Consider the following 12,337-nt stretch of genomic DNA (forward strand, 5'->3'; position numbering starts at 1 on the left):
TGCCGTTCACTATGTCTTCGGCGCAGGCGCAGTGAGTGAAGGCCACTCTCCTGGTGCAGACTTCCTCACTGTGACGTAGTCGGCGCAGGCGCAGTGAGGAATCCGGCACCAGGATCGCATCATTCACTCACTACGCCTGCGCCGAAGACAGAAGTGAATGGCGCAGGCACGGGATTTCGCCATCGATGCAGGGAACAGTGGCATCAATCAAGAGGAGCAGGGTAGGCACAACACTGGACCTGGGCGGGATAATGGGTGAGTGGACAGAGCCTCTAGGTGCTGATTTTACACCCACATAGCATCTAGAGGCCCATTAGCATATTATAAAAGTGCTTTTTTTAGCAAAAACGGCTGCAGGGACTAACGTTAGAAACATACTGTATTTCTGGTGGTAGAAATACAGTATGGTGGTGGTAGAAGCCCTTTAACCACCTCCGGACCGCCTAACGCAGATTCGCGTTCCGGAGGCGGCAGCCCTGCGCACAGTCACGCATATATGCGTCATCTCGCGAGACGCGATATTTCCTGTGAACGCGCGCACACAGGCGCGCGCGCTCACAGGAACGGAAGGTAAGCGAGTGGATCTCCAGCATGCCAGCGGCGATCGTTCGCTGGCAGGCTGGAGATCTGATTTTTTTTAACCCCTAACAGGTATATTAGACGCTGTTTTGATAACAGCGTCTAATATACCTGCTACCTGGTCCTCTGGTGGTCCCTTTTGTTAGGATCGACCACCAGAGGACTCAGGTAGCTCAGTACAGTCGCACCAAACACCACACTACACTACACCCCCCCCCCGTCACTTATTAACCCCTTATAAACCCCTGATCACCCATGATCACCCCATATAAACTCCCTGATCACCCCCCTGTCATTGATCACCCCCCTGTCAGGCTCCGTTCAGACGTCCGTATGATTTTTACGGATCCACGGATACATGGATCGGATCCGCAAAACGCATACGGACGTCTGAATGGAGCCTTACAGGGGGGTGATCAATGACAAGTGGTTGATCACGCATATAGACTTCCTGATCACTTCCCTGTCATTGATCACCCCTCTGTCATTGATCACCCCCCTGTAAGGCTCCATTCAGACATCCGCATGATTTTTACGGATCCACTGATACATGGATCGGATCCGCAAAACGCATACGAACGTCTGAATGGAGCCTTACAGGGGGGTGATCAATGACAAGTGGGTGATCACGCATATAGACTTCCTGATCACTTCCCTGTCATTGATCACCCCTCTGTCATTGATCACCCCCCTGTAAGGCTCCATTCAGACATCCGCATGATTTTTACGGATCCACTGATACATGGATCGGATCCGCAAAACACATGCGGACCTCTGAATGGAGCCTTACAGGGGGGTGATCAATGACAAGGCGGTGATCACGCATATAGACTTCCTGATCACTTCCCTGTCATTGATCACCCCTCTGTCATTGATCACCCCCCTGTAAGGCTCCATTCAGACATCCGCATGATTTTTACGGATCCACTGATACATGGATCGGATCCGCAAAACGCATACGGACGTCTGAATGGAGCCTTACAGGGGGGTGATCAATGACAAGTGGGTGATCACGCATATAGACTTCCTGATCACTTCCCTGTCATTGATCACCCCTCTGTCATTGATCACCCCCCTGTAAGGCTCCATTCAGACATCCGCATGATTTTTACGGATCCACTGATACATGGATCGGATCCGCAAAACACATGCGGACGTCTGAATGGAGCCTTACAGGGGGGTGATCAATGACAGGGGGTTGATCACCCCATATAGACTCCCTGATCACCCCCCTGTCATTGATCACCCCCCTGTAAGGCTCCATTCAGACGTCCGCATGTGTTTTGCGGATCCGATCCATGTATACGTGGATCCGTAAAAAATCATACGGACGTCGGAATGGAGCCTTACAGGGGGGTGATCAGGGAGTCTATATGGGTGATCACCCCTCTGTCATTGATCACCCCCCCCCCTGTAAGGCTCCATTCAGACGTCCGCATGTGTTTTGCGGATCCGATCCATGTATCCGTGGATCCGTAAAAAATCATACGGACGTCTGAATGGAGCCTTACAGGGGGGTGATCAGGGAGTCTATATGGGTGATCACCCCTCTGTCATTGATCACCCCCCCCCTGTAAGGCTCCATTCAGACGTCCGCATGTGTTTTGCGGATCCGATCCATGTATCCGTGGATCCGTAAAAAATCATACAGACGTCTGAATGGAGCCTTACAGGGGGGTGATCAGGGAGTCTATATGGGTGATCACCCCTCTGTCATTGATCACCCCCCCCCCCCCTGTAAGGCTCCATTCAGACGTCCGCATGTGTTTTGCGGATCCGATCCATGTATCCGTGGATCCGTAAAAAATCATACGGACGTCTGAATGGAGCCTTACAGGGGGGTGATCAGGAAGTCTATATGGGTGATCACCCCTCTGTCATTGATCACCCCCCCTGTAAGGCTCCATTCAGACGTCCGCATGTGTTTTGCGGATCCGATCCATGTATCCGTGGATCCGTAAAAAATCATACGGACGTCTGAATGGAGCCTTACAGGGGGGTGATCAGGGAGTCTATATGGGTGATCACCCCTCTGTCATTGATCACCCCCCCCTGTAAGGCTCCATTCAGACGTCCGCATGTGTTTTGCGGATCCGATCCATGTATCCGTGGATCCGTAAAAAATCATACGGACGTCTGAATGGAGCCTTACAGGGGGGTGATCAGGGAGTCTATATGGGTGATCACCCCTCTGTCATTGATCACCCCCCCTGTAAGGCTCCATTCAGACGTCCGCATGTGTTTTGCGGATCCGATCCATGTATCCATGGATCCGTAAAAATCATACGGACGTCTGAATGGAGCCTTACAGAGGGGGTGATCAGTGACAGGGGGGTGATCAGGGAGTCTATATGGGTGATCACCCCCCTGTCATTGATCACCCCCCTGTCATTGATCACCCCCCTGTCATTGATCACTCCCCCTGTAAGGCTCCATTCAGACATTTTTTTGGCCCAAGTTAGCGGCAATTTTTTGTTTGTTTTTGTTTTTGTTTTTTCTTACAAAGTCTCATATTCCACTAACTTGTGTCAAAAAATAAAATCTCACATGAACTCACCATACCCCTCACGGAATCCAAATGCGTAAACATTTTTAGACATTTATATTCCAGACTTCTTCTCACGCTTTAGGGCCCCTAGAAAGCCAGGGCAGTATAAATACCCCACATGTGACCCCATTTCGGAAAGAAGACACCCCAAGGTATTCCGTGAGGGGCATATTGAGTCCATGAAAGATTGAAATTTTTGTCCTAAGTTAGCGGAAAGTGAGACTTTGTGAGAAAAAAACAAAAAAAATCAATTTCCGCTAACTTATGCAAAAAAAATAAAAATTCTATGAACTCGCCAGGCCCCTCATTGAATACCTTGGGGTGTCTTCTTTCCAAAGTGGGGTCACATGTGGGGTATTTATACTGCCCTGGCTTTTTAGGGGCCTGAAAGTGTGAGAAGAAGTCTGGGATCCAAATGTCTAAAAATGCCCTCCTAAAAGGAATTTGGGCACCTTTGCGCATCTAGGCTGCAAAAAAGTGTCACACATCTGGTATCGCCGTACTCAGGAGAAGTTGGGCAATGTGTTTTGGGGTGTCATTTTACATATACCCATGCTGGGTGAGAAAAATATCTTGGTCAAATGCCAACTTTGTTATAAAAAAATGGGAAAAGTTATCTTTTGCCAAGATATTTCTCTCACCCAGCATGGGTATATGTAAAATGACACCCCAAAACACATTCCCCAACTTCTCCTGAGTACGGCGATACCAGATGTGTGACACTTTTTTGCAGCCAAGGTGGGCAAAGGGGCACATATTCCAAAGAGCACCTTTCGGATTTCACAGGCTATTTTTTACAGATTTTGATTGCAAAGTACTTCTTACACATTTGGGCCCCTAAATTGCCAGGGCAGTATAACTACGCCACAAGTGACCCCATTTTGGAAAGAAGACACCCCAAGGTATTCCGTGAGGGGCATGGCGAGTTCCTAGAATTTTTTATTTTTTGTCACAAGTTAGCGGAAAATGATGATTTGTCATTTTTTTTATTTTTTCCTTACAAAGTCTCATATTCCACTAACTTGCGACAAAAAATAAAAAATTCTAGGAACTCGCCGTGCCCCTCACGGAATACCTTGGGGTGTCTTCTTTCCAAAATGGGGTCACTTGTGGCGTAGTTATACTGCCCTGGCAATTTAGGGGCCCAAATGTGTAAGAAGTACCTTGCAATCAAAATGTGTAAAAAATGGCCTGCGAAATCCGAAAGGTGCACTTTGGAATATGTGCCCCTTTGCCCACCTTGGCTGCAAAAAAGTGTCACACATCTGGTATCGCCGTACTCAGGAGAAGTTGGGGAATGTGTTTTGGGGTGTCATTTTACATATACCCATGCTGGGTGAGAAAAATATCTTGGTCAAATGCCAACTTTGTATAAAAAAATGGGCAAAGTTGTCTTTTGCCAAGATATTTCTCTCACCCAGCATGGGTATATGTAAAATGACACCCCAAAACACATTCCCCAACTTCTCCTGAGTACGGCGATACCAGATGTGTGACACTTTTTTGCTGCCAAGGTGGGACAAAGGGGCACATATTCCAAAGTGCACCTTTCGGATTTCACCGGTCATTTTTTACACATTTTGATTGCAAAGTTCTTCTCACACATTAGGGCCCCTAAAATGCCAGGGCAGTATAACTACCCCACAAGTGACCCCATTTTGGAAAGAAGACACCCCAAGGTATTCTGTGAGGGGCACGGCGAGTTCCTAGAATTTTTTATTTTTTGTCGCAAGTTAGTGGAATATGGATTTTTGTAAGAAAAAAAAAAAAAGAAAAAATCATCATCATTTTCCGCTAACTTGTGACAAAAAATAAAAAGTTCTATGAACTCACTATGCCCATCAGCGAATACCTTAGGGTGTCTACTTTCCGAAATGGGGTCATTTGTGGGGTTTTTCTACTGTTTGGGCATTGTAGATCCTCAGGAATCATGACAGGTGCTCAGAAAGTCAGAGCTGCTTCAAAAAGCGGAAATTCACATTTTTGTACCATAGTGTGTAAACGCTATAACTTTTACCCAAACCATTTTTTTTTTTGCCCAAACATTTTTTTTTATCAAAGACATGTAGAACAATAAATTTGGCGAAAAATTTATATATGGATGTCGTTTTTTTTTGCAAAATTTTACAGCTGAAAGTGAAAAATGTCATTTTTTTGCAAAAAAATCGTTACATTTTGATTAATAACAAAAAAAGTAAAAATGTCAGCAGCAATGAAATACCACCAAATGAAAGCTCTATTAGTGAGAAGAAAAGGAGGTAAAATTCATTTGGGTGGTAAGTTGCATGACCGAGCGATAAACGGTGAAAGGAGTGTAGTGCCGAAGTGTAAAAAGTGCTCTGGTCATGAAGGGGGTTTCAGCTAGCGGGGCTGAAGTGGTTAAACAGGTTTCTGAATCTGTCAATCATCAGAAAAAACGTTACGTTATGTAGCTGACTGACATTAGCGATGGGCTGATGTCAGTCAGCTACATAATAGTGTGTTTTATAACTCCCTGTCGCTGCCGCCGTTCTCTTAAAATAAAGACTTATAATATGCTAATGAGCCTCTTCAGGGGCGTAATGATCGCGGTGCGACAGCGACCAGGGGTGGAGGTGAAACGTGGGCATGGCTGGGGGCGGGGCATGGGTGTGGCTGGAGGTGGGACATGGGTAGGGCCTGGAAGGGGGCCCTCCCTCCCTTCTGTTCGGGTTTGGCTTGAAGAAAAGGTGGCAACCCTATGTCACAGTCATGTGATCAGTTACAGGCAAGGGATAGGATCGCCACCCGTACGGGAATGATGCCCGGGTACAAGCCTTTCTCAGACCCAGGCACAGCGATCTCTTTACTCTCCCGACTTCTGTAGCAGGCAGCCAACGAGCAGCAGTGCTGGTGGTGACGTCTAATCATGCTGCCAGCCCTGCGGTCCGGCACACAGCAGCCTGAAGTCATCATAAGAAGACTCCTCCTCCCAGCTGCTCCTGATCAGAGGAGCGACATTGCAGTAAGAACTGCTGGTCACTGCCCCCCTTCCCCGTGGCTAGCTGGTGCCCTGTCAACCCTTACCCTCTTATTTACACAGCTGCTGGTGTAAATGATGCAGCTATGTAATCTGGACCGAGGTCAGAGGGGGAGGGTTGTCAGGAGAGGCAGTGTGACTAGCTGCAGGACTGCCCTTCCACTGCATGATGGAGCCCCAGGAATCCTGCATAAAAGTGAGTGCATGTGTGATCTGTAGTATGTGCTTGTATGTAATAACATGTGTGATGTGTACTATGTGCCTGTATGTAATAATATGTGTGATCTGTAGTATGTGCCTGTATGTAATAACATGTGGATGTGCAGTATGTGCATGTAAGTATTTTCTTTTTTTATTATTCCTGGAGAACCCCTATTAAACACGATGCTGGCTTCAGGATGAATGTTCCTAGTTTTATTTTAGTTGCAGCCTATGGAGAGTATCCCCAACGTCTGGTAACTTGTATGCCATAGTGATGTCCAGTACATCTTTGCCCCGGATTCTGTGCTTAGCATCTGAAGAATTGCACACTATGGATGTTCCTGGTATCATTATCAGGGCCGTTTCTATCTTGGACCTTGGGGCGCTGTCAGAAGGGGGGCGCCGGCAGGGCACAGCAGGAGATGAGCGCTGCGCTTCCATTGTGGAAGCGCTCACTCATCTCCATAGTCATCTGTATCGCCGTCCTCAGGACGGCGATACAAATGTCTGTGCTGCGGCAGGGGAGGGAGAGGTGTGTCCCCTCCCTGTTCCTCTGATAGGCTGCCAGCACTAGGCCGGCAGCCTATCAGAGGCCAGTGCAGGCGGCGCGATGATGTCATCGCGCCGCCTGAGCCAGCGAGGGACACAGGCTGGAAGAGGCCTGCATCGCATCGCTGGAGGAGGTAAGTATAATTTTTTTTTATATATATATATGTACAAAATACAATACTGGCACATAAGGGGGGCTACTGGCACATAAGGGGGGCTGCTGGCACATAAGGGGGACTACTGGCACATAAGGGGGACTACTGGCACATAACGGGGGCTACTGGCACATAAGGGGAGCTACTGGCACATAAGGGGAGCTACTGGCACATAAGGGGGGCTACTGGCACATGATAGGAGGCTACTGGCACATAAGGGGGGCTACTGGCACATAAGGGGGACTACTGGCACAAAAGGGGGGCTACTGGCACATGATAGGAGGCTTCTGGCACATAAGGGGGACTACTGGCACATAAGGGGAGCTACTGGCACATAAGGGGGGCTACTGGCACATAAGGGGGCTACTGGCACATAAGGGGGCTACTGGCACATGGAGGGAGGCTACTGGCACATAAGGGGGGCTACTGGCACATAAGGGGGGCTACTGGCACATAAGGGGGGACTACTGGCACATAAGGGGGGCTACTGGCACATGATAGGAGGCTACTGGCACATAAGGGGGGCTACTGGCACATAAGGGGCTACTGGCACATAAGGGGAGCTACTGGCACATAAGGGGGGCTACTGGCACATAAGGGGCTACTGGCACATAAGGGGAGCTACTGGCACATAAGGGGGGCTACTGGCACATGATAGGAGGCTACTTGCACATAAGGGGGGCTACTGGCACATAAGGGGGGCTACTGGGACATGATAGGAGGCTGCTGGCACATAAGGGGGGTTACTGGCACTTGATAGGGGGGCACTCTGGCTACTGGCACATGATGGGGGGGCTCTTATCATTGGCACGTGATTGGGGGGCATCTATGGGGGCACATCTTACGGGCACATGATTAGGGAGCATCTATGGGGGCACATCTTACTGGCACATGATTGGGGGCATCTATTGGGGCACTTATTACTGGCACATTATTGGGTGGCACTATAGGGGCATCTACTGAGGCTCAAAAGAAGGGGTATTTTATATGGGGGGCTTTGTATAGGGGCATTTTATACAAAGACACATTATGGTGGGTACTATGGGGAAGGGGGGAGAGGAGTACTATGGGGTATTTTATATTGGCACATTATGGGAACATTAGCTCAACTGGGGGCATTACAAGGGGGTATGTTTTGCACATTATAAGGAGAATTATTTCTACCGGGGGGGGGGCATTATGGTGGGCTTTATTACTCCCCCATGGTATGACCCCTAGTAGCAGCACCAGCCTCTCCCTGCTCTGCTATCCCTCTGCGCCTTCTCCAAATCCTTATTATGAAATCTTTCTCATTAGGATAAAGCACAACATCAGCTCCACCGACCCCCCGGGCAAAGTGTTGAAGTGGTGTCCGAGATCCCCAAGGGCCAAGCCAAGTAATTCTAAGTTTTCATGTGGAGTATGTTTATGTTATACACATATAGCATACACTGTGCCACACAGTATACAGTATACCGCTACGCTGTGCCACACAATATACAGTATACCTCTACACCGTGCCACACAATATACAGTATACCTCTACACTGTGCCCCACAATATACAGTATACCGCTACACTGTGCCACACAATATACATTATACCGCTACGCTGTGCCACACAATATACAGTATACCTCTACACCGTGCCACACAATATACAGTATACCTCTACACTGTGCCCCACAATATACAGTATACCGCTACACTGTGCCCCACAATATACAGTATACCGCTACACTGTGCCACACAATATACAGTATACCTCTACACTGTGTAGGGGTTATACTGTTTATTGTACAGCATGGTACTTTTTGTACCCCGAATATCCCCAAATCGCCACTTTCTATAGCCTCCCTAAGGTACACAAAGGCTATGAGCAGTGTTCCCTCTAAGCTGCGCGGGTGGGCGGCCGCGCAGCAATTATTGTGGCCCCGCTCACAATTTTATAATGCCCGCTCACTCAGCCTAGTTCGCTAACGCTGCTGGCAAAATGCCAGCACTTGTCGTCACTCGTCAGACTCATGTGCGTGACGGCGCCGACGTCCTCCTCGTAGTCTTGTGCGGCTCAGCACAGCGGGGCGCCGCCTACATAACGTCAGTCGTCACTGTGTTCCTTCTGCACCGCACAGACGTCACACACAGACCGCAGCACTGTTCGCGCACTTATTGGCGCTGCAAGATTCGCGGGAGAAGGAAGGGAACTCTGAGGAGCGTGGGCACAGAGTTCGCTGAGGTAGTGGTTTTGGATTAAGTGGTAGCCTAGGCAGCTTTACGTCTCAGCCGTGTCTGGTCTGAAAGAAATTGAAAGACTGTGCTGGGCTGGCGGCGCTGCTGTTGCTGTGGGCTGTGGCAGGGCCGGGGGTGAAAAGGGGAGAAAAAAAGTTATAAAAAATCTGATAAATACCAGTGTGAATGAAGGACTGTTAAAAGGGGTTAATAACTACTGAAGGCCCTTCACAGTAGTTATTAACCCCTTTCAGCAGTCCCCCAGTCACAGTATTTATTAACCACTTCAGCAGTCCCCCATTCACAGTATTTATTAACCCCTTTCACTAGTCCCCTCTTCAGTGAAGGGGGGACTGCTGAAGGGGTTAATAAATACTGTGAATGGGGGACTGCTGAAGTGGTTAATAAATACTGTGAATGGGGGACTGCTGAAGTGGTTAATAAATACTGTGATTGGGGGACTGCTGAAGTGGTTAATAAATACTGTGAATGGGGGACTGCTGAAGTGGTTAATAACTACTGTGACTGGGGGACTGCTTAAAGGGGTTAATAACTACTGTGAAGGGTCTTCAGTAGTTATTAACCCCTTTTAACAGTCCTTCATTCACACTGGTATTTATCAGACTTTTTTATAACGTATTTTTCTCCCCTTTTCACACCGGCCCTGCCACAGCCCACAGCAACAGCAGCGCCGCCAGCCCAGCACAGTCTTTCTTTTTTTCCACTTTAGGTGTTTAGGTGTTAGAGCAATCTAATTAAAGTTCTATTTTAACACCTAAAGAGAAAGAAAAAAAATAAAAACCTACTGTTTCTCTAGATGACCTTATGTTGATAGTAGTGTTAATAGAGTCTCAATGATTTGTAAAAATAGTGTAGCTGCTTTTATAGACCCTTGAGACTCTATTACCACTACTATCAACATAAGGTCATCTAGAGAAACAGCAGCTTTTTTAAATTATTTTTAAATCAAATGAAAGTTATGTTTTAACATAAGGGTCAGAAACTGGGTTTTGTTTAGCCTCTTGGTTATTAGTTTTTCTATGTAAGTTCTCTAGATCAAAGATTTTTTTTCCCTGTATGGTTTTTATATGGAGACCAATGTCCAGTGATCACAGAGAGGACTATACTGTATATTGTACGTGATGGTGCAGGGGTTATACTGTATTGTATGGGATGGCGCAGAGGTTTGTATGCTCTTTGAAATAACAATTATCTTAGGTTTTCCTATCGCCCACCTTTGATGGCGCTGTGCCCAGCTCTGAGCCGACCGCGCTCAGCAGCTGCCAAGGCTTAGAGGGAACACTGGCTATGAGCCCTTGAAAGGGCGCCCGATTGTATCGGGCATTGATAGCCTGAGCCAAAATTTGAGTTACAGTGCGTTCAAAAGTCGGCACGCTTTATAGATGACGTTTTCGTCATCTGGAAGGGGAGCATGGAGACTTTCTCGGCTTGGGTCCAACAACTAAACCAAAACGAGATAGGCCTCCATTTCACATCAGAATGTGATCCATCAAAACACACCTTTCTAGACGTCAGAGTGAGTATTAATCATATGGGTTGTCTGGAGACATCCATATATCGGAAGCCTACCTCAACAAATTCCCTCCTGAGGTGGGAAAGTAGCCATCCGTATCCCCTCAGGAAGGGAATACCGAGAGGCCAATACCTGCGATTGAGGAGGAATTGCTCCAGGCGCTCTGAGTTCATCAAACAAGCGGATGACTTAAAAACTAGATTTTTAGACCGTGGATATCCATCAGGGGTACTTACGCCAGCGTACCAGATGGCCCTGAATAAGGACAGAGTGTCTCTACTGGCTCCACGAGTGGATACCCCTATGTACACTAACTCCAGTGAAAACAGGGAGATCCGTCTCATTAGCACATACAATGGTTGCTCCTCTGCAATCAGAGACATTATATCTAAACATTGGCATGTGCTTCAGATGGATCCTGACATTTGTAGGGTCGTAAAGGGGCACCCCAGCATCACGTATAGACGTGGTAGAAGCATCCGTGACATGATGGTGCATAGCCACTACACACCAGTGCCCCATAAATAAACATGGCTTGAGAGAGGCATTAGTGGCAACTTCAAATGCGGAAGATGTGTGGCGTGCCCCTTTATGACCAAGGCAAAATCATTTAGGAGCAACAACACCGGCAAAATTTATACAGTTAAGGACATCATTAACTGCAGAAGCATGGGACTAGTCTACAAAATCACATGTGAATGCGGAAAAGAATATGTCGGTAAGACAGGTAGGGAATTGAGGAGAAGGATAGGAGAGCATTTGAGCGATGTAAGGAATGGCAGAGACACATCGGTGGCACGACATGTAAACACCGAACATGATGGTAGGCTGGATTGCCTTTCCTTTATGGGGATTGAACAAATTAAGCCAGGAATGAGACGGGGCGATTTTGACAAGAGGATCCTCCAATGTGAGGCGAAGTGGATCTTCTATCTCAAAACAGTCCATCCATCCGGTCTAAACGAACAACAGAATTACTGCTGCTTTTTACGAATATAGTCGCAAGGAGGACCAGGATGGGTGTAGTCTGGCTAAGTCTCCCTTGGATCTCACACGTTCTCATCTCAAAGGATGGGCGTGTGGGATTTAATGGCTGATTTGGCTAGAATAATAATTGGGGTAACTGGATAAAATATGTCACACTAAGTATTCCAGTAAATATATCTGTCTCCATGGTCCAGCTGTTAGCTGGTATCTTGAGTATCGTGGCGTGGGCTCGGCTGTCCTGCCAACTATAAATCCTGAATGCGATTGTGCACATATAAAGAGCAGGCAAGTCATCATTTGCCTGGCGATCGGGCCGTGCTGGTATGAGCCTAGAGGCTGCTATGCAACTAGCAACGCTCGGACGCAGGCTCTGACCTCACTTCCGGTTAGCCCGCACCATGTGATTGCAGCTTCCGGTCCGGTGGAACGCACGCGAGCGGCGTGCGTTCCACATGCAGTAACATGCACCCTGATGGATACGGACAGGTGAGGCAAGTAATCATGGGGGGCGTACACTCACTGAGAGGTGAGGTATATAAGGAGGTGGCTAACAACTATTGAGTGCTCACCCAAATCACT

The 12,337-nt window shown here is 47.8% G+C and overlaps 1 protein-coding gene across 3 annotated transcripts in view; it reads left to right on the plus strand.

The window, feature by feature from the left end:
* Positions 1–6,056: 6,056 nt before the first annotated feature.
* LOC122934769 (gastrula zinc finger protein XlCGF57.1-like) overlaps positions 6,057–12,337 on the plus strand; it is a 51,035-nt gene continuing 44,754 nt past the window's right edge. The window contains exon 1 of one of the 3 annotated variants that reach the window (XM_044290461.1): positions 6,057–6,110. The gene's annotated coding sequence lies outside the window, so the exon portion shown is untranslated. Of the gene's footprint in view, positions 6,111–6,231; positions 6,322–12,205; positions 12,245–12,337 lie in introns of those variants that run through there. The other 2 variants (XM_044290460.1, XM_044290463.1) reach the window with 2 other exon arrangements.

This window comes from Bufo gargarizans, chromosome 4 (assembly GCF_014858855.1).
Source record: "Bufo gargarizans isolate SCDJY-AF-19 chromosome 4, ASM1485885v1, whole genome shotgun sequence".
NCBI classification, from domain to species: domain Eukaryota; kingdom Metazoa; phylum Chordata; class Amphibia; order Anura; family Bufonidae; genus Bufo; species Bufo gargarizans.